Source organism: Erpetoichthys calabaricus, chromosome 10, assembly GCF_900747795.2.
Source record: "Erpetoichthys calabaricus chromosome 10, fErpCal1.3, whole genome shotgun sequence".
Lineage (NCBI taxonomy): Eukaryota > Metazoa > Chordata > Cladistia > Polypteriformes > Polypteridae > Erpetoichthys > Erpetoichthys calabaricus.
The window spans coordinates 4,689,376-4,709,784 of NC_041403.2; positions in this window are offsets into that span (position 1 = coordinate 4,689,376).

The following is a 20,409-nucleotide window of genomic DNA, read 5'->3' on the forward strand; positions in this document are numbered from 1 at the left end:
TAGATAGATAGAAAGGCACTATATGATAGATAGATAGATAGATAGATAGAAAGGCACTATATGATAGATAGATAGAGTGAAAGGCACTATATAATGATAGATAGATAGATAGATCTGAAAGGCACTATATAATAGAGTGAAAGGCGCTATAGATAGATAGAAAGGCACTATATGATAGATAGATAGATAGATAGATAGATAGATAGAAAGGCACTATATATGATAGATAGATAGATAGATCGATAGATGGATAGATAGATCTGAAAGGCACTATAGATAGATAGATAGAAAGGCACTATATGATAGATAGATAGATAGATAGATAGATAGATAGATAGATAGATAGAAAGGCACTATATGATAGATAGATAGATAGATAGATAGATAGATAGATAGATAGATAGATAGATAGATAGATAGATAGAAAGGCACTATATGATAGATAGATAGAGTGAAAGGCACTATATAATGATAGATAGATAGATAGATAGAAAGGCACTATATATGATAGATAGATCGATAGATGGATAGATAGAGTGAAAGGCACTATATAATGATAGATAGATCTGAAAGGCACTATAGATAGATAGATAGATAGAAAGGCACTATATCATAGATAGATAGATAGATAGATAGATAGATAGAAAGGCACTATATGATAGATAGATAGATAGATAGATAGATAGATAGATAGATAGATAGAAAGGCACTATATGATAGGTAAATAGAGTGAAAGGCACTATATAATGATAGATAGATCTGAAAGGCACTATATAATAGAGTGAAAGGCGCTATAGATAGATAGAAAGGCACTATATATGATAGATAGATAGATAGATCGATAGATGGATAGATAGAGTGAAAGGCACTATATAATGATAGATAGATCTGAAAGGCACTATAGATAGATAGATAGATAGAAAGGCACTATATGATAGATAGATAGAGTGAAAGGCACTATGTAATGATAGATAGATAGATATGAAAGGCACTATATATGATAGATAGATTGATATGAAAGGCACTATATATGATAGATAGATAGATAGATAGATTTGAAAGGCACTATATGACAGATAGATAGATCGATAGATGGATAGATAGAGTGAAAGGCACTATATAATGATAGATAGATAGATAGATAGATATGAAAGGCACTATAGATAGATAGATAGATAGATAGATAGATAGATAGATAGATAGATAGATACTTTATTAATCCCAAGGGGAAATTCACAATTTCTGGATTGATGGCAAAACCCTTAAACCACTACACCACACATTAGTCCACAGACAGACAGACAGATCATTGTGAAAGGCGCTATATGGCTGGGTTTACAGGGCTGCCAAGACCCCAAATCGGGGCAGTTTCTTCACACCAAGCCAGTTAGGTGACTTTTTGAAGCCCCATAGCTTGCAGCACACCTAAACCGATAAGAGGGGTGAGGGCACCAAAGCAGGTGCACCACTTTGGGCTCCAAAAGGCCAAGAAGGGCCCCACCCTGAACGCCCCCGTTTTGACAAGCCCCCGCTTGTACCGAATGGCTCTTCACAGCCCTACAGTGACAACACGGCGCGGTGCTCCTTCCTCAGAGGCGACGGGTGACGTTATGGTGTGAAATGAGCGCCTCGCGCGTTTATTTATTTATTTATTCCGTCGAGTGCGCTTTATCGGTGCTGTGCTGATCATCTGAAGATTGCCCCCCCCCCCCTTGTTTGTATTGAGCCCACCGAGTACCCCTCACCGTCTAATGCTGTCAGATGCCACATGATGCTCAAGGCGCTATATTAAAGTACTGCTCGAGGGATAGGTGACCCGGCACCTCGTTTTGTGAGGGGACAGCAGCAGCGCTCTTCCTTTCCAGTCTGTGATGGGGCACGGAGATCTCCTGGGGGGGGGTACCAGATGCGACTTTATGGACGCCTGCGCCCCGCCCAAGCCGCACACAGAAAGCGGGGGTGTAGTTGATAGCTCGTCTGGTTTAGTTTGGCAGCCTCACGAGGGAAGCGTACGGACATTTTAATCCAAAAGCTAAAAGGATTACAAGAAAACATTTTGAAACCTCACAGGGCGGCTTAACTGTGCCGACAGTTCGCTTTACGTGACTCCTGTTTGGGTCCCTTTATGTTCTTTGCTCCCCGCCCTTTGCTTCACCTGCTCGCACACACTTTGGAACAAACTCAGCGGCAGCCTTGCGGATTTCGTTCGTTCGTTGTTCGCCCCACACAAGTGCGGACAAGCCGTGCTGGGGAGCCGACTGTGCCCGCTTGTCAAACGCGGCGATCGATCGTCTGATGTTTGGAGCCCCGCAGGACAACCAGCCAATCAGCAGCCAGATGATATCAGCCCGAAACTCCGTCGCCAATGTGATAAAAGGGGAGTGGGCGTGGACATGATAATGAGGCAGTAGCCGTAAACACGAGGCAGACGAGTCGAGGGATCCTCGGTAAAGGTCCGGGAATGCCGCGCCGGTCTGTTTCGTTTCTGGTGGTGGCTTCTCATAAGCGGTCATGTGGAGGAAGGCGACTCGTGATTGCCGACCACATCCTTTCACCGACCCTTCATTTCTCAGCCTCTTAAAGTTTGTATTTTTTAGATTTTGACGCAGCAGCCTGCCACACGCTCGGCCACCCCGATCAGGTCTGCTGTACTAAGGGGGTCTCTTACTGTTTGTACGCAGGCTGCCCTCATGTGTCACTTGGCTTAGCTACCATGACGCTCTGGTGAGGTCTCATCTATGCACATGTTTGGTCTCCATATTAGAAAGACAGAACAGCACCAGAGAAAGTCCCAAGGAGAGCAGCCAGGCTGATTCAGGACCAAGGAGAGCGGTTGAGACGTCCTACTGAAGTCCCGAGCCTTCACCATTTGCCCCATCAAGACTTCGATGGTGTTTATCTGGTGGCCCACATTGTTGGTAGTGACAGCCGTGAAGTCCATTTCTAATTTCACGTTTCCATGGAGACTGGACATAACACAATGTCTGATGCAATGGGCTTGAAAGGAGGCCCACCTTGAACCATCAAATTGTCCATGAACCAAAGTCGTATTGCTCATGTCACATAATCCACTGGTCAGCTGTCCAGTTGTGTGCTCACAAAGTCACAAATATCTGAGTGCTGGTGACAAAGTAGCGTTAGGCAAATCATTTCTTGATGTCATCAGAGAAGCACAAGCAATATAGTGCCAGTATAGTGCCAGTACAGTGCCCGTACAGTGCCATTCCTGTCATAGCCTAAGGTTGGGCCTATGAATTGAAGCCCCTCCCCTGCTCCCCATTCATTGGTCGGCTCGTTTTCAATTTTCTCTCCTTGTTGCTTTCTCGATTGCTTTGTAAAGCACATTAGGGCGGTGCTTTTTGTGAAAGGCGCTATATAAAATGTGGATGTGTTTCTATCTCTATATTTCATCAGACTCTTTCCTCGCCTTGTTAATTTCAGTTCAGTTTATCTCTGTATAGCGCCAATCACCGAGTGCAGGTTCAAGTAAAACACAATGACGCACTTCACTAATTCATAAAATTAAAAATTCATTTCAACACACAGCAATACTTTTAAAGGTCTTCCAAACACAATGCCTTTGCCTTGCTTGGTTCTGCATTCCTGATTGGCTTATAAAGGGTCTGTCAGCAAAGGCGCTATATAAAATCATTTTCTCAAACCCCACTAAATCCAGTTCAGCCTATGCCAACAATGCTGGGCACAATGCAGTCAGGAGGTCCAGATGGCATGCCAGTTCATTGTAGGATTCACAGTCAGCCTGTCTTTGACATGGGAAGAACACACAAAGTCCAGATGGGCACCCTGGGGTTTGAACCCGGGACACTGGACCTGTGAGGTGGCAGCATTACTGGAGCTAATGGCAATGTCACTTGTGAAGGAAGACCAAATCTTAACTGATGTTATGCCCCTCTATGCCACTCTAACACCTAAGGTGCCCAAGCATCATTCTAAGCACCCAGGGTGCCAGTCCTACTCTGGAAGTGCCACCCCATCTATCTGGGTCAGTCTGTTGAAGGCAGGACTTTGACTTGTGTGTCTTGCACTTTATAGCTCTTCTTTCATGAAAGGCGCTATATAAAGTGAAGATTGATTGAGTGTCTGAAGGCAGTTTTGGAGATGTGGTAGCCACAGAGTGGTGGGCACAGACTACCATCCTGCCTCAGTCCAGCACTCCCATTTCACTCATCTCCATTAGCACCACACGGAGGTCTAAAATGACCACAGGGTCTCCAGTCAATGCCAGTCTGCTCCACTTCAGAAACGGGCTTGAACCAATGGCTGGGCAGTGTGGTCAGGGACTGCAGTACCTTCATTGGCCTGATGGCTTTGTCTTCTAATAACGTTGGCACTCGTGAAGGAAAACTGTCTTACATTAATGACACTATACCCATCTGTGCCAGTGTAACACTAACACATGAGCCTGTGCCCCTTTGTGCCAATCTGACATCTTAAGTGCTGCCAGTTGGATTCTTAGTTCAGTAGGCTGCTCTTCTTTATGCCAGTCTGGTTGATTAACCATTGTGCCAGTCAGTGCCATTCTGACTTATTCAGCACAGTGCACATTTGCAGCAGACTAGTTAACAGTGTATCCATTTATGCCAGTATGACTAAAAATTTAGGATGCTGCTCTCTTTTGTGCCACTCTGACTTATTTAGTGTTGTGCCCACTTATTCCAGTTTAACTCAAAATCAGGAGCCTGTGTTCATATGTGCCAGTCTGACTTCTCAAGGACTTTGCCTACTTGTGCCAATCTGACTTACGTGGAACAGTTCCAGGTTGTACCAGTCTGATTAGTCAGCATTGTATCCTTTTGTGTCATTCTGGCCTTTTCAGTATTGTGCCCACTTATGCCAGTCGGGCTCAAATTCAGTAGCTTGTGTTCTTCTGTGGCTGTGCCCAGTAGTGCCAGTCTGATTTATTCAACATTATTCATTTGTTCCAATCTCACTTTTTCAGCAGTGTGCCCACTTGTGACATTTTCACTTTTCTCAGTACTCTGCCCACTGTTACCAGTGTGATTTATTCAGTTAATTGATACCAGTTAGACTCGGATTCTGGAGACTGCTCTCTTTGTGCCACTCTGACTTATTAAGTGTTGTGCCCACTTGTGCCAGCTTGACTTATTTGGCATTGTTCCTGGTTACACCCATCTTATTTAGTCAGCAGTGTATCCATTTGTGGCACACTCAGTGTTGTGCCCATTTATGTCAGTTGGACTCAAATTCAGTAGCCTGTGCTCCTTTGTGCCAGTCTGATTTATTCAATAGTTTATTAATTTATGCCTGTCTGCCTCTAATTCATGAGGCTTTGCACCACTCTGACGTATTAAGTGCTGTGACCAGTTGTGCCAGTCCCACTTATTCAAGACTGTGCCCACTTGTGCCAGTCTGACGTATTCTGTACTATGCCCACTTATGCCAGTTGGACTGAGATTCAGTAGCCTGTACTCTTTTGCGCCAGTCTGACGTATTCAACACGGTGCCCGGTTGTACCAGTCTGATGTGTTCAACAGTGCATCCACTTGTGCCTGTCTGACTTATTCAGCACTGTGCCCAATTGTGCCAGTCTGATTTATTCATCAGTTTATCCTTTTATACCACTCTGACTCTAATTGAGAGGCTCTTGTCTTTTATGCCATTTTAAGTTTGTCATCGCTGCGTCCCCCGATAGTGCCAGTCCTTCATCTTGCGGAGGTGTTCTTTGTCCCCCTCCATGTCGCACCTCCTTTTAATAAACTTGAATAAAAGTCAAGGGCGCCTGGCTCGGTCGGAGTCCCTCTGAAGTGACCAGTCTGTCTTCTTCGTGCTCTCTGCCCCTCTCTGGGCTCTTTCGGGTCAGCTTGATTCCACTCCCCCCCTCCGTGTGCTCCTTGTTCCTTTATGTCCCGTGAGATCTCCGGGCGACTCTTGCTTTCCACTTGCATCACCCGCGCTCTCGCGGTCTTCGTTTTTTTGTCGGGTCCCGCACTTTTGAGAGAGCCCCTGGCAACGGGCAAAGCCGAAACGCGAATAAAAAAATCGAAAGTGGGCGGGGTTATGAACTGCGCTGCCCGGGAGAAACTGGCGAGTAGGAGAGCGCGCGCAAGCTCGTGTTTGTTTTCCAGGTGCACGCGCTTGTGTGTGCCTGGACACGCGTGTTCCTTCAGAGTCGGGTATGCGTGTGTGGAAGTATCGTATAAAGGCGGGCTCCGCGTGGACGTGCGTGTCTGACCGGTGGGGTGCGCGTGCCCGCGAGTCAGGATTGTGGCGCCCACTCGTGCCGTGTGACACTTTGTGGCCATTTGTCGTGTGATTGTTGATCTTACTGATTTCTCGACATTTTCATATTTAAGTCAGTTTTGTTTTGTTTAATTTCACTCAATCAGCTGCCTTTCCGGTGTCCGAGCCTGTGTCCCTTTTATTCAGGTGCCCGTTTGAATACTTTTGTCGCCCATACACCTCAATATGGCATTACCACCTTAACGACCGTCCCCTCTTCCCATAAAGTGTCCATCTCAGGGTTCGAACTCACCACACACCTCCACACCGAGGAGTGAGGAAGACTCGGGCGATCGTGTCCATTACGAGACTCTCAGCGAGATGATGATGATGATGAAGATGATGATGAAGACGACCTCAGGCTGACGCGCATGTTGCAGTGAGCGCTTGGTGGCAGGCTGTCCGCCCCTGTGCTCCTCCCCTCCGTGTGTTGGGCGCAGGTGAGCCTCCCGAGTCCTTGACCGGCCGCACCCTCAGACAGGCGGGCGACTTTTGCTGTTAAGCTGACGTGCCCCCCCCCCCCCCCTCACCCCCCCAATCTCCGTTAATCTTTAAGCTGATTGGAAGGAGGAAAGCCAATTAAATGAGCCCCGGCTTTCCTCTGACTTCCACTCTTCGCCAGGGTCACACAATTACAGGTAATTACATCACCTGCTGTGGGCTCCGCCGAGACACACGTGGGGTGGGCAAGGGCCTGGAATTCTGTGTGTGTGGAGGTGGTGGGGGGCCGTTGGTGTTGAATGGGGCATCAGCTGCTGTGAAGTGGTGCCCTCATATGAAGCAGAGGAACACATCACGAGTGCCATTGGGGTTTTGGGGTCCACACCCTCTAGTTTAGAACAGCTGCCGCTTCAGGGGTCTCGTGTGCTGCCTTGGACTCCAGTGCCCGCGTGCAGTCTCTGTGGTGCACCCTGCATGTCCTCTCTGTGCCCATCTGCAGGTCAGCCTGGCTGGCAATTGGAAACTGAGTCCAGTGTGAGTGTTGGGGGGGGGGGGGGGTAGTGGACCGGACCCCCCATGTAGGGCTTTCTCCTGCCTTGTGCTCAATGCTGTTAGGATTGGTTAGCAGCATCCCCCCCCTCCCCCCCCAACCTCCAGGGTTAGGACTTGGGTTAAGTGACAGGGTGGGGGTTTGGATAGGGTGTGTGTGTGTGTGTGTGTGTGTGTGTGTGTGTGTGTGTGTGTGTGTGAGATTATAGATACTTCTACCTGTGTTCTGCCTGTGTGAGTGTGTGCAGAGCGGAGTGTGTGTGAGTGTGTGCAGAGCGGAGTGTGTGTGAGTGTGTTTCTCTACACTGCACTAACAGAATGCGGCTACTCATATGTGTGTGTGTGTGTTTGGGTGGGATGTTTGTGTGAATGTGTGTGAGAGAGTGAGAGTGTAGCTGCACCTACCTGTGTGTGCCTGGGTGTGTGTGTGTGTGTGTGTGTGAGAATGCATCTGTGTGTACCTGTGTGTCTGCATGTGTGTGTGGGGATACCGGAGTATGTGTGTGTCTGTGCGTAGATGAGTGTGTGTGTGTGTGTGACTACACTGAGTAGACTTTGTGAATTTCCCCTTTGGGATCAATAAAGTATCTATCTATCTATCTATCTATCTATCTATCTATCTATCTATCTATCTATCTATCTATCTATCTATCTATCTATTATATAGTGCCTTTCACTCTATCTATCTATCTATCTATCTATCTATCTATCTATCTATCTATCTATCTATCTATCTATCTATCTATCTATCTATCTATCTATCTATCTATCTATCTATTATATAGTGCCTTTCACTCTATCTATCTATCTATCTATCTATCTATCTATCTATCTATCTATCTATCTATCTATCTATCTATCTATCTATCATATAGTGCCTTTCACTCTATCTATCTATCTATCTATCTATCTATCTATCTATCTATCTATCTATCTATCTATCTAGACAGAACACATCTGCCAGTATCTGTGTGTGTGCGTTTGGGTGGGATGTTTGTGTGTTTGAGCGTGTCAGAGACACACTTCTGCATGTGTGTGTGTCCACGTGTACATTTCCGTGCACTAGTGCCAGCTGGCATGTGTCTGCCCACACGTCCGCTCCTACTTGTGCCCGCGCTAGTGTCTCAGTCGCCCCCTAGAGGCCGTGTTCAAAGTGCACACCCGCTTGTTGTTCTTGTCCTGCGTTAGGTTGAGTGGAAAACCTCAAAGTGGTGTTGAGGTGCCCTGGCACTAATGCCAGCCCCCCCCACACACTGAACCCAGGGCTGCCAGGGTAGGGTGTCTAACCCCTCTCCACGTGAATGTAATGAGGGGTTTTAGGGAGTGGACAATCATTTATGCCCACGTGTGATTGTCTTGCCACACTCATATCACGTTGGTCTCTGAGTAGAGACAAAGTTGGGCACATGGTGTGTGTTGTTGTGTGCCCGTGTTAACGTATTGTTTTGGGGGGGGGTACACCTGCCTGTGTATGCACTTGTGCCACTCTGTGTAGGATGAGTTGATGCTGGCACATCACATTTTCCTGTGCCCACGTGCCAATGCTCACATGGCAGTGTGTGTGTGTGCCCAGTGCCACGTGTGCTTGTGTTAGCGTGTGTGACGAGGCCCACCATTTCACTCCAGCCACACTTTCTCCGCTCGCCTTCCTTCCCGCAGCTCAGCTGTTTCCCTGTCCTGTGGCCCCTGGCGCTGACCGTCCAGCCTCGCCAGCCCCCGTGTGCCGCTTATCAGAGGCGCAGCTGGGCAGGAAATCCGCCGCACACAGAGAGCTCCTGCACTGCTTTCCATTGTTTTCATCCATAAAGTTGACTTCCTGCCACTTTGGCCAGTGCCTTGGCCTTTGGGGGGGATGGGGGGGGGTATAGAGAAGGGGGGACACCATTTCACTTTTATGCACCCAGGCACCCGCTGCAAAACATTTGGGGGGGGGGGGGGGGGGCTAAGCTTCTCCCTGCTGCTTCTTGTTGACTTTACCTGGCTGACCTTGGGGTCTTCATGCTGAGTATTCATGGACAATATAGTGCCATTCATGTGATAGCCTGGACCACTGAACAGAAAGGAGGGCAAAGGCAGGTGGCAGTCCGCGCCAAGCTAAGGAGGGGAGTCACGTCCTCATGATAAAGACCAGATCAGAGTGGGCATGATGGGGGTTTGTGATGGCACTGAGGGACCCCATCATTCCTGAGTCTGAATGAGGCCATCTTGTTAGTGGTGACCCTGAGGGTGTCACCGTTTGTGTGGACATGGCAGCTCGGTCAGATGGTCCTTCTGGTGGTCCTCCCCATCTAGTCTGCTGGACATCTGAGTCACGATAGAGAGACGTGTCCTGCGGAGGTGTCACTCCAATCAACAGCGGGGCAGAGTGGTCAAGATGGAGATTTAAAATTGTTCACTCTTGAGTCTGGTGGGGCTTGGTGGCCTTAATGAGGGGAGTGACGCATGTGAGGCGGGCTGTTAGTGGTGACCATGCAGGCGGTAAGGTTTGGGTGGTCTGAGCCTGTCCCCACCCCAATGAGGAGAACAGATCACATCAGAGAGGACATGATGGCGGTCTGTGACAGTCAAGGGTCCTGGTCAGTGCTTGGCCGGATGGAACTGAATGAGGTGAGCTGAGACCACCATCTTATCAGAGGAGAGCCACTGGGGCCACACGGGTGGAGATGCTGGAGGTGAAAGAGGCAAACCAGCAGTGGGTGACAGTAACAGTTTTGGGGACACTTGACAGCAGTGGGTTGTGTGACTTGAGGACCCCCAAGCCCACTCATATTCCATGGAATCTAATGCCAAGGAATCTTCATCCCAGCATGTGACAATGCCAGGGACAGGAGGAGGGCACCTCCAATGGCGGGCACTTCAGGGTCAGGAGCATCACAGGTGGGTAGACAGCAAAAGGCCGGCGCTCCAGACAAAGTGGACAGAGGGGCCAAGGTGGGTTTGCTGGTCTCCTCCTGAAAGGCGCCATTGTGAGAGGTGACAATGACAGAAATGTGCGGCTGGCTGCCGGCCGGGATGCTCAGAACAGAAGCCCCTTTACAAAGCCAGCAGGCGGCATCCACTTCAGGGCCTGTGGGGGGCGCCGGCATCTTTGCAGGTGAGCTGAATGGCCCCCTTGATGGGGAAGCCCCCCCAACCTGGCGCTCAGACAAGGAGTTAAGTGTGGGTGCGCCGCTGATGGATGGCTCCAGCCGGGCCGGCTGTTTGCACAGGTGTACCTGTTCCAGTCCACTTGCCGTCAGCCGCTGGCCGCGTGCCCACCCGCCCGCCAGCCCGTGTTTGTCTTTGGCTTCGCCGCCGAGTTGCAGAGCTTTTCAGAGGCAATCAAGGAAAGACAAAAACGAGAAAACGCAGGCAAGCCCACCGATGGGGGCCTGCTTGGAAAACTGACCCCCCCACCAAACACCCAGTCCACCATGGTCTACCATCGGCCGCCTGAGCAGCTGGTCTTATGTCTAGTCTGTAGCCCTGCCACATCCCATCTTCTCCCCGGACCCTCCTGCTCATGGACACTGAGGTACTCTTACTGCCCACCTGCCCCTGACCACCATGGCCACTAGGGTGCCCAGTCTTAAATCTAATCTCTGCCCCAGTTCATTTGTTGACAGGAGAAGGGGGCACGCCATTCAATCTCCCACCGGACCCTCCTGCTCCTTTAACCCCTCGCTGGATGCTGACCTTTCACCATTTCAATGTCTTACCAGAAGACCACCCCTACCCCGGATGCCCAGGCTTATACTTAATTGTGCCCTCTGCACCACTTTCCAGCTGGAGGAAGGGGCCCAGTTCAGTCTCCCACTGGACCCTCCTTCTCCTGTAACACCTCAGTGGGCGCTGCCCAGTGACGGAGGAGCCACTCTTCCTGCCCACCTGAACTGTTTGTATGTTAGAACAGACCAAGGCACATGGGCACCTTGGCGCCCAGTCTTATATCTAACCCGTGATTCACCCCACACCACATGACCTTCCTGGTCATTGACCCCCTAACTGGGCAGTGATGTTTGACTGGAATGCCACTCTTACTGTCCACCTCAGCTATTCCTTACTCAAACCCCACACCAGGCTGCCCAGTCTTCTGTCTGATCTGAGCTCCCACCACGTCCCAGCAGGAGAAGGGGGGTCTTATTTCAGCCTCTAACCGGACCCTCCTGCTTCTGTAACACCTTGTCGGACACCTACACATGATTGGAGAGCCACTCCATGTCCACCTTGACCATTTCTATGTCATCCTACACCCCCCCCCCCCCCAACCTTTAATCTGAGCCCACCTCACCACACCTGGATAGGCCCAATTCATTAAGTCCCACTGGACCCTCGTGCTCCTCTACGTCTTCAGAGGAACCACCATTACGGCCCATCCGGCCCATTTGTATGCTAACAGGCACCGGGGTACCCACTCTTAGGTCTAATCTGTATAACCCCCTCCCACTAAAACCAAACAGAAGAAGGGGGTCCCAGTTTTACTGTCCCACCTGACCTCCCCGGGTCCCGTAACTCCTTGTCGGACCCTGGCCTGTGACTGAGGAGCCACTCTGACCGTCCATCTGACCCATTTCTATGTCTTACTGGGACACCCCTCCTCATCTTTTTGGTCCCCTGCCTGAGGGCCTCACTACCCTCACTTGTGCCCACCTATGTGCCCAACTTCACAAGTGCAAGCCACTTCAGCTCTTCTCCCTTTGCTGCCCCTCAGGCTGTGCCAAGCCTACAGCTTCAGATTGGCTAGTTTGTTGGAGGAGGCAGGCAGGTTTGTGCCCAGTAGCCTTTGAGTGTGTGACCACGGAGCCCCTCTGCATTACCTGCCCAGTGTTGTGGCATCAAGCCTGGCACCATGAAGTGGCATTAGGATTGAATGAAAAGGACAAATCTTAGCTCGGGAGAAACACACAAGGAGTACAAAATGAAAGTGAGACCCTTTTCAGGTGATGACACTAGGATGTAAAAGGTGTGCCCCCTCCGCCCACCACCAGCATCATCCCTGGCATATCTACACACACACACATACACACTCCCTAAATGCCCCGACAGGCCCTCCCTTTCCTTGCAAGGTGCATGATGGGCAGTCTCCCTAACCCCTGGTACCCTGCCAGTGGCACTGCCTGGCATTCATTATGGAGAGGCACTCCGTGCCAGCGGCTAGAGGATATGTATCCTCACAGGGGCACACCTCTTTACATGGCACATGCCAGCAGATGGGCACTTTTAGTGTTCAGGCCACATGGGAAGCAGAAGAGCAGGGGGCCATCAAGCCAGCCCTCTGGTGTCCCCCTACAGACCCACAAGCTGTGCCCCTCTGGGTGACTCCTGCCCATCCTGCACAGCCTGGCTTCACAGTGACGCGTGGTGAGGGTGCCAGTCTTCCTTCAAACAATGTTGAAATGTGAGCCCTGGGGAGGTGGAGGACCCGCTTCTGCTTTTCACAATTAAGCAGCTCAGCTGATGTTACCAACGCAACCAAACAACAAATATTTGGAGCCGTCACACCTTCCACCGAAATTCCAGACAGGAATGTTTTGGAAAGTTTTTCTTGTTTTTTTTTCTTTTCTGTTGGTCAAAGGAATCCCGCATGGTCAGCAGACACAAGGAGAGGGCGGCCCCCGTGGGGAAGTGGTGGTGCCGGGGGGTGTCAATCGGCCGAGGGAATCTCTGAAGAAAAACAAAAACATGGAGAGCCGTGGAAAACGGCCAGGAGCGGCACAAACGGGGGGGCCTGGGAAAAGACAAGAAGGAGGAGAAGAAAACATGGAGACTGAGGAGTGCTGCGGAGGAAGAGGAGGGCAGGGGATCAAGCAGTGGAAAGAAAAACAGAGTGTGGAGTGAAGGAGAGAATAAAGGGGACTGGAGAGAGAGAGAGAGAGAGAGAGGGAAAGAAAGAGTGAGAGAGAAAGAGAGAGAAGGAGAAAGAGTGAGAGAGAGAGAGAAAGAAAGAGTGAGAAAGAGAGAACGAAAGAGAGAGTGAAAGAGAGAGAGAGAAAGAAGCAGAAGAGAGAGAGTGAAAGAGTGAGAGAGAGAAAAAGAAAGTGAAAGAGAGAGACAGAGAGAGAGAGAGAGATTGAGGGGGGCAATGGATAGCACAAGGAGAGCAAACACTAAACAGCACAGAGGAGTGACACAGAAAAGAAAGTGCTGGGGGCTGGAGATCAGAAGCCAAAGGAATGGAGAGTGAGGACTGATGAAGAAACAGCGATGATGATCAAAATGACAAAGTGATCTATCAATTATATAGTGCCTTTCAAATCTATCTATCTATCTATCTATCTATCTATCTATCTATCTATCTATCTATCTATCTATCTATCTATCTATCTGTCTATCTATTATATAGTGCCTTTCATATCTATCTATCTATCTATCTATCTATTATATAGTGCCTTTCATATCTATCTATCTATCTATCTATCTATCTATCTATCTATCTATTATATAGTGCCTTTCATATCTATCTATCTATCTATCTATTATATAGTGCCTTTCATATCTATCTATCTATCTATCTATCTATCTATCTATCTATCTATTATATAGTGCCTTTCACTCTCTATCTATCTATCTATCTATCTATCTATCTATCTATCTATCTATCTATCTATCTATCTATCTATCTATCATATAGTGCCTTTCACTCTATCTATCTATCTATCTATCTATCTATCTATCTATCTATCTATCTATCTATCTATCTATCTATCTATCTATCTATCATATAGTGCCTTTCACTCTATCTATCTATCTATCTATCTATCTATCTATCTATCTATCTATCTATCTATCTATCTATTATATAGTGCCTTTCATATCTATCTATCTATCTATCTATCTATCTATCTATCTATCTATCTATCTATCTATCTATCTATTATATAGTGCCTTTCATATCTATCTATCTATCTATCTATCTATCTATCTATCTATCTATCTATCTATCTATCTATCATATAGTGCCTTTCATATCTATCTATCTATCTATCTATCTATCTATCTATCTATCATATAGTGCCTTTCATATCTATCTATCTATCTATCTATCTATCTATCTATCTATCTATCTATCTATCTATCTATCTATCATATAGTGCCTTTCATATCTATCTATCTATCTATCTATCTATCTATCTATCTATCTATCTATCTATCTATAGTGCCTTTCTATCTATCTATCTATCTATCTATCTATCTATCTATCTATCTATCTATCTATCTATCTATCTATCTATCTATCTATCTATTATATAGTGCCTTTCATATCTATCTATCTATCTATCTATCTATCTATCTATCTATCTATCTATCTATCTATCTATAGTGCCTTTCTATCTATCTATCTATCTATCTATCTATCTATCTATCTATCTATCTATCTATCTATCTATCTATTATATAGTGCCTTTCATATCTATCTATCTATCTATCTATCTATCTATCTATCTATCTATCTATCTATCTATCTATCTATCTATCTATCTATCGTGCCTTTCTATCTATCTATCTATCTATCTATCTATCTATCTATCTATCTATCTATCATATAGTGCCTTTCATATCTATCTATCTATCTATCTATCTATCTATCTATCTATCTATCTATCTATCTATCTATCTATCTATCATGTAGTGCCTTTTCTCTTTTATCTACCTGTTTCTGAGACTCATCCCCAGTCCCTCTGCTTTTCCTCCTGCACTCTGTCCATTATATACCACCTGTTTTGTTCAATCTGTATCTACAGTTTTTGTCTATTATGAAGTGCTATTCTTATTATAATTTATATATATATATATATATATATATATTGTGGAACGAGCCCCGGACACAGACAGGCACACATGTTTTAAGCACCACCACACATTTATTATTATTAAGAGTATTTACATTATTAAGTGCACACACTTCCCCAAAGTCCAATGCCTTTCTCTTCTCCTGACCGCCTCCACTCCTCTCCTCCTGAGCTCTGTCTCTCTTCCTCCCAACTCCAGCCACTGGCACTCCCCAGTGTGGCAGAAGTGCCGGCTGTGTACCCAGAAGTACTCCGGGTGTCCCTGGTCTTCTTCCCCCCAGCACTTCCGGGTGTGGCCAGGGCTCCAAAGGCATCGGGGCGGCCCCTGGTGGTGACCATGGGCCCCTACAGGGGTTGAGCTTCAAAAGTCCCCAAAGCCACCAGGGCAGTCGCCCCCTCATGGTCTGGAGGAGGTGTGATCCCTCCTCCGGGTCTTCTGGACATCCCGACTGGGTACCACCCCCAGCTGCATGCCACAATATATATATATATATATACTGTATATGTAGTGTATATATAATATATATATATATAGTGCCTACTCCATCTATCTACTTCATTATACAGTGCCCATTCTCTTCTATCTACCAGTATATTTGTGAGAGTCCTGCCTGTCCCTTTGCTCCTCCTCCTCCTGCTGTGCCCGTCTGTCACCTCTGGTCTCCAGCTGGCTGTTCATATCTATTATATAGACCATCATCTCAGGGTGTTCACTGCAGCTTATCCTAGCTGGCATAGGGCACAAGGCAGGAACAAACCCTAGACAAGGCGCCAGTCTATCACAGGGTATTCACACACACTGGGGACAATTTTGCGTCACCAATTGACCTAACCTGGCAGGACAGTAAGAGGAAACTGGAGCACCTGGTGGAATCCCATGCAGACACGGGAAGAACATGCAAACTCCACGCTGGAGAGAACTTGGGACTTGAAGCTCGGTCTCCTTACTGAGAAGCAGCAGTGCTACTACTGGGTCTCCCCTATTACAGTATATGGCGCCTTTCTTATTCTATTTGCCTGTCTATTTCTATTTCTTTTACGCCCCTCATTCCCTCTTCATCTCACTTTCTTGTATTTTTTTTTCCTCAAGTTGACGAGGCAGGTGGGAGTCATATTGGGGTCTTCTGAGTAGTGCAGAATTTTGAGGGGCCAAGCAGACATTGAAGAAAACAGGAGAGGGGGACAAAGAGACTGAGGGACAACGAATGGAGTAAAGCAGACAGGGGAGTGAGGAAGAGGAGTGTCAGGCAGCAGACAGCCTTCAAAGACTGGATGGTGGACAGGAGACTCTCTCCTTGATTGCTTGCCTGGTACTGATGGAATACCCAGTGCCCACTGGCATCCCCGCCATTACTGTGTAGAATTAGACAAGTGGCCTGGCACCAAGGTGTGCTGCTGCTCCATTTTCCATTTCATTTTGGCCCCCGTGTCCCAGAGCTGCTCTTGTCATGAGTCTGAAGTTCCTGTTGCTCCGGGATGCTGTTGCTCTGTTTACAGGGCAGCAAACTCTGGCTGCCAAGGTCCCTCAGTGCCCACTGGTGAGGTCTGCCAAGTTTCCTTCCTTGTGTGTTACCAGCTCCATCTCACAAACATCAGAGTTGCCGTCCAGGAAATCAAGAGCATCTCCTCCTGCTCTGGCAGGCTGCCCCTTCGAGTCTGTTCTGTGCCTGATATGCGAGAAGTGAGTCAAAGCACAGACTGCCCACCTGGCGCACCCACACTGACCCAGAGCAGTGCCACCTGCTGGCATAAGGGCCACAATGGGCCTAACTTTGGAATGTCTGCCCCGATGGTCGCTGAACAAGAAGTTAAGGCCTTGCTGGGCTCTGACACTTGAGAGGGGTCTGGGATGGGCACCGCTGCCCAAGAGGCACAGCATCAATATTTAGGAGCTCTTGGCAGAACGGACATCTTCATGCCTTTGAATGACAATTGGCTGGATGGACCTACCTAGTGTGGACAGCTGGAGGATAGAAATGTCCAAGGGTGGCAGGGGAGAGGCGTCTCCTAGAATTCCTTCACTGACTACCCCTTCACCCCTGCAGCTCCACTTCTCCATCCTTGGGGGTCCCCATCTGTCAAAGTTTTATTTGACTGGACTTTATTGACATTTAGCTGGATGTGGACAGCATGGTGGTCTAATCCCACTGTACTTCCCCCGAAATTCCATAAAATCCAAAGGATAAATCACCTTTGACAAGGAATCACCTCAGCTTATGTGTGGGATGTCCACCACCTGTGAGGACCTGGAGTTGGTGCAGCTGACGGATGTTCATTAATCACCTTGGAAATACAAGAATGAATCCGAGTGCCATTCCCAACGGTAACTGCATGCTTCTGATATTCCTCAACCTGCCAGAGATTCTGAAATCTGCCACATGGTGTACGATATTCCCAGCACACCCGGTGGATCTCAGAGATTCCCAAATCACACTATAGAATTCCAAATATTCTCAAATGCAGGTTTTTAATAATCCAAAAATGAGAGTTCAGAGATTTCCTTATTAAAATACTGGCTTTAGAAATTTCTCAATCACACATTCCCAAGTTATCACAATATTCCTGATTTTAGAAATCCTCACTTCACACCATGGAATGGCAGGCATTTCCACATCTGCTTAGGAATTCTCTCATTTCCCAGTTCCGATCACATGTTTCTGATATTCCCGTATCTTGCTATGGATTTGAGAAATGTCCAAATCTGTGGTGACCATTTTGCTTTACAAGTTTATGACAGTTTGGAATTTCACGAGGGCGGCACGGTGGCGCAGTGGGTAGCGCTACTGCCTCTCGGTTAGGAGACCCGGGTTCGCTTCCCGGGTCCTCCCTGCGTGGAGTTTGCATGTTCTCCCCGTGTCTGCGTGGGTTTCCTCCGGGCGCTCCGGTTTCCTCCCACAGTCCAAAGACATGCAGTTTAGGTGGATTGGTGATTCTAAATGGGCCCTAGTGTGTGTCCTGCGGTGGGTTGGCGCCCTGCCCGGGATTGTTTCCTGCCTTGTGCCCTGTGTTGGCTGGGATTGGCTCCAGCAGACCCCCGTGACCCTGTGTTCGGATTCAGCGGGTTGGAAAATGGATGGAATTTCACAATTTGACACTTTTTGAGATGCTGGGTTATTCCCAACTCTGACTGTGGAATTCAATGAATTTCATATTAAACTGACAATTTTAGGAATTCCCTAATCATGTATTCCCAAAGTAATTGTTCCTTGCTGATTTGGGCATTAACATCGGTGTGACTGTTACAGTCTAAATGACATGTTAATGATATTCCCACATTTTGTATGAACTTCAAAGATGTCCAAATCTGTTATTCCCATTTTGCTTGACTGGTTTACGACACTTCCGGATCAGTGTGGAAAATTCACCAATTGCCAGCTTTTTGTGCAGCTTCCCAATATTTCAATATTTCTGATTGCAGTCACTTGAATCAATTAAATACAAAGATTCCCAAGACCACCATGTGATATTTCAGAGATCCCAAAATGTTGTCATCAGATTCTGAGTGTCTGTTGATGCCACATTTCAGACAGTGCCATGTTTCAGGGCAGAGATGCCCGTGTCACTTCATTGGTTTCCCATTTACTGTGTTTGATTTCCAAGAATCCAAATTGGAGTGAATTCCTGTTATTCCTAACTCTGACTGTGGGCTTCTGTGAATTTCATATAAAATTCTTGGTTTTAGGAATTATGTATTCCCAAATCCATGTAGAAATGTGACCACATGTTAATGATCTTCCCACATTTTTTTCTATGGATTTCCATTTTACTTTACTAGTTTATGACACTTTCATTACACAGTCTGGAATTTCACAAATTCCATACTTTGTGTTCAGCTTTCCGTTATTCCCAAATCAAATTGCAATCATTCTAATTATCAGATACAGAAATTCCTAAGACTACCATGTGGGATTTCAGAGCACCTTAGACCTGGTCATGAGATTCCCGGTATCTGATGGTGCCACGTCTCAGGGCGGAGATGCCCATTTCACAGTGAAGGATCTTAGGGAATCCCAAATCGGAGTGAGTTCTCGTTATTCCCAGATCTTCCTATTGGTTTTCCTACTTTAGATTAGTCAGTCAGTTATTGTCCAACCCGCTATATCCTAACACAGGGTCACGGGGGTCTGCTGGTTATTGACTCCTAAAACTCTGAAATCCCACCATAGGATCTGAGTGACTGACAACGCAGTCGAGTTTGTCACTTAAGTGATTGAACCCGTGGACTTGTGTCACTGCCTGTCTGGTCTCGTGTCCCACAGCCCTTTCACTTTTTTGACGTTCTCGGGGGTCTTTCTGGAGCGGTGGAGGGGGAGGGGCAGTCTGAGCAGTGGGGATTAACCTTAAATGTGAAGCACATGTCCCAAACCAGATGTCTGCACATTCCCTGATCTGCACGTCTCCTCGCTGATTGCTTTTACTTCCCTTGTCTGAACACAGAAAAGGGGGCCTCCTGGTGACCGTGTGTGTCCCGGGAAGGGGACAAGGGGCACACTGCACTTCCAAGATGTGGGGGACCCTGCTTGTGAATCTGCATGTGTGTGCATGTGTGTGTGTGAGTCTTCACTTGTGCATTTGCTTTATAGTGCCGGTATGGGTGTTGGCACATTTTTTCCCATGCTCCTTTGCACACATGTCTGATGCCACTAATTCCTGTGGTTTATAGCGCCTGGTTGTGTTTCTGCATGTCCTCCTGTGCCCCTGTGTGTGTGTGTGTGTGTGTGTGTGTGTGTGCATCTTCACTTACATCCCTGCTTTATAGCGCCTCTCTACATGTTCTCCTCCGCCTTGATGTGTGTGTGTGTGTGTGTGACTGTGTGTGTTCAAATGCTCCTGCTTTATAGTGCCTGTCTGCATATTAGCCCCGCCCTTATGTGTGATGTCACTTCTTTCTAGTCCTTATGTGTACACAGGGCTGTCTCATTTCTTTAGTGTCCCTGAGCTACAGTATATAGCGCCTTTTTGTACTGCTGAATACTTATGTTTCAGTGTGCGCTTGAGATTTGACGTATTCCTCTTCTTTAAAGCGCCTTTTTGTGCATCTGCACCTTTTTCCAAGCCCTTTTGTGTGTGCCTTTTGCTTTATAGCGCCTGTTTGGTGGTCTGCATGTTCTCCTCTGCCCTTGTGTGTGTGTGTGTGTGTGTGTGTGTGCACCACCCTTAGGCAGCCTCTTTGTGCGTCTACAGGTTCCCCTGTACTTGCATGTGCACATGCGGGTGTGCAGGTGTGTAATTTCTTTGATGCCCCTGCTCTATATAGCGCCTTGTTGTGTGTCTACACAATCTCCCTGCCCTGTGCAGATCACTTTTGCACACCTGTATGTGCGTGTATGTGTGTGTGTGTGTGTGTTTTCCACTCAGAGAGTTGTAAACCCACAGTGTGTGGCACCAC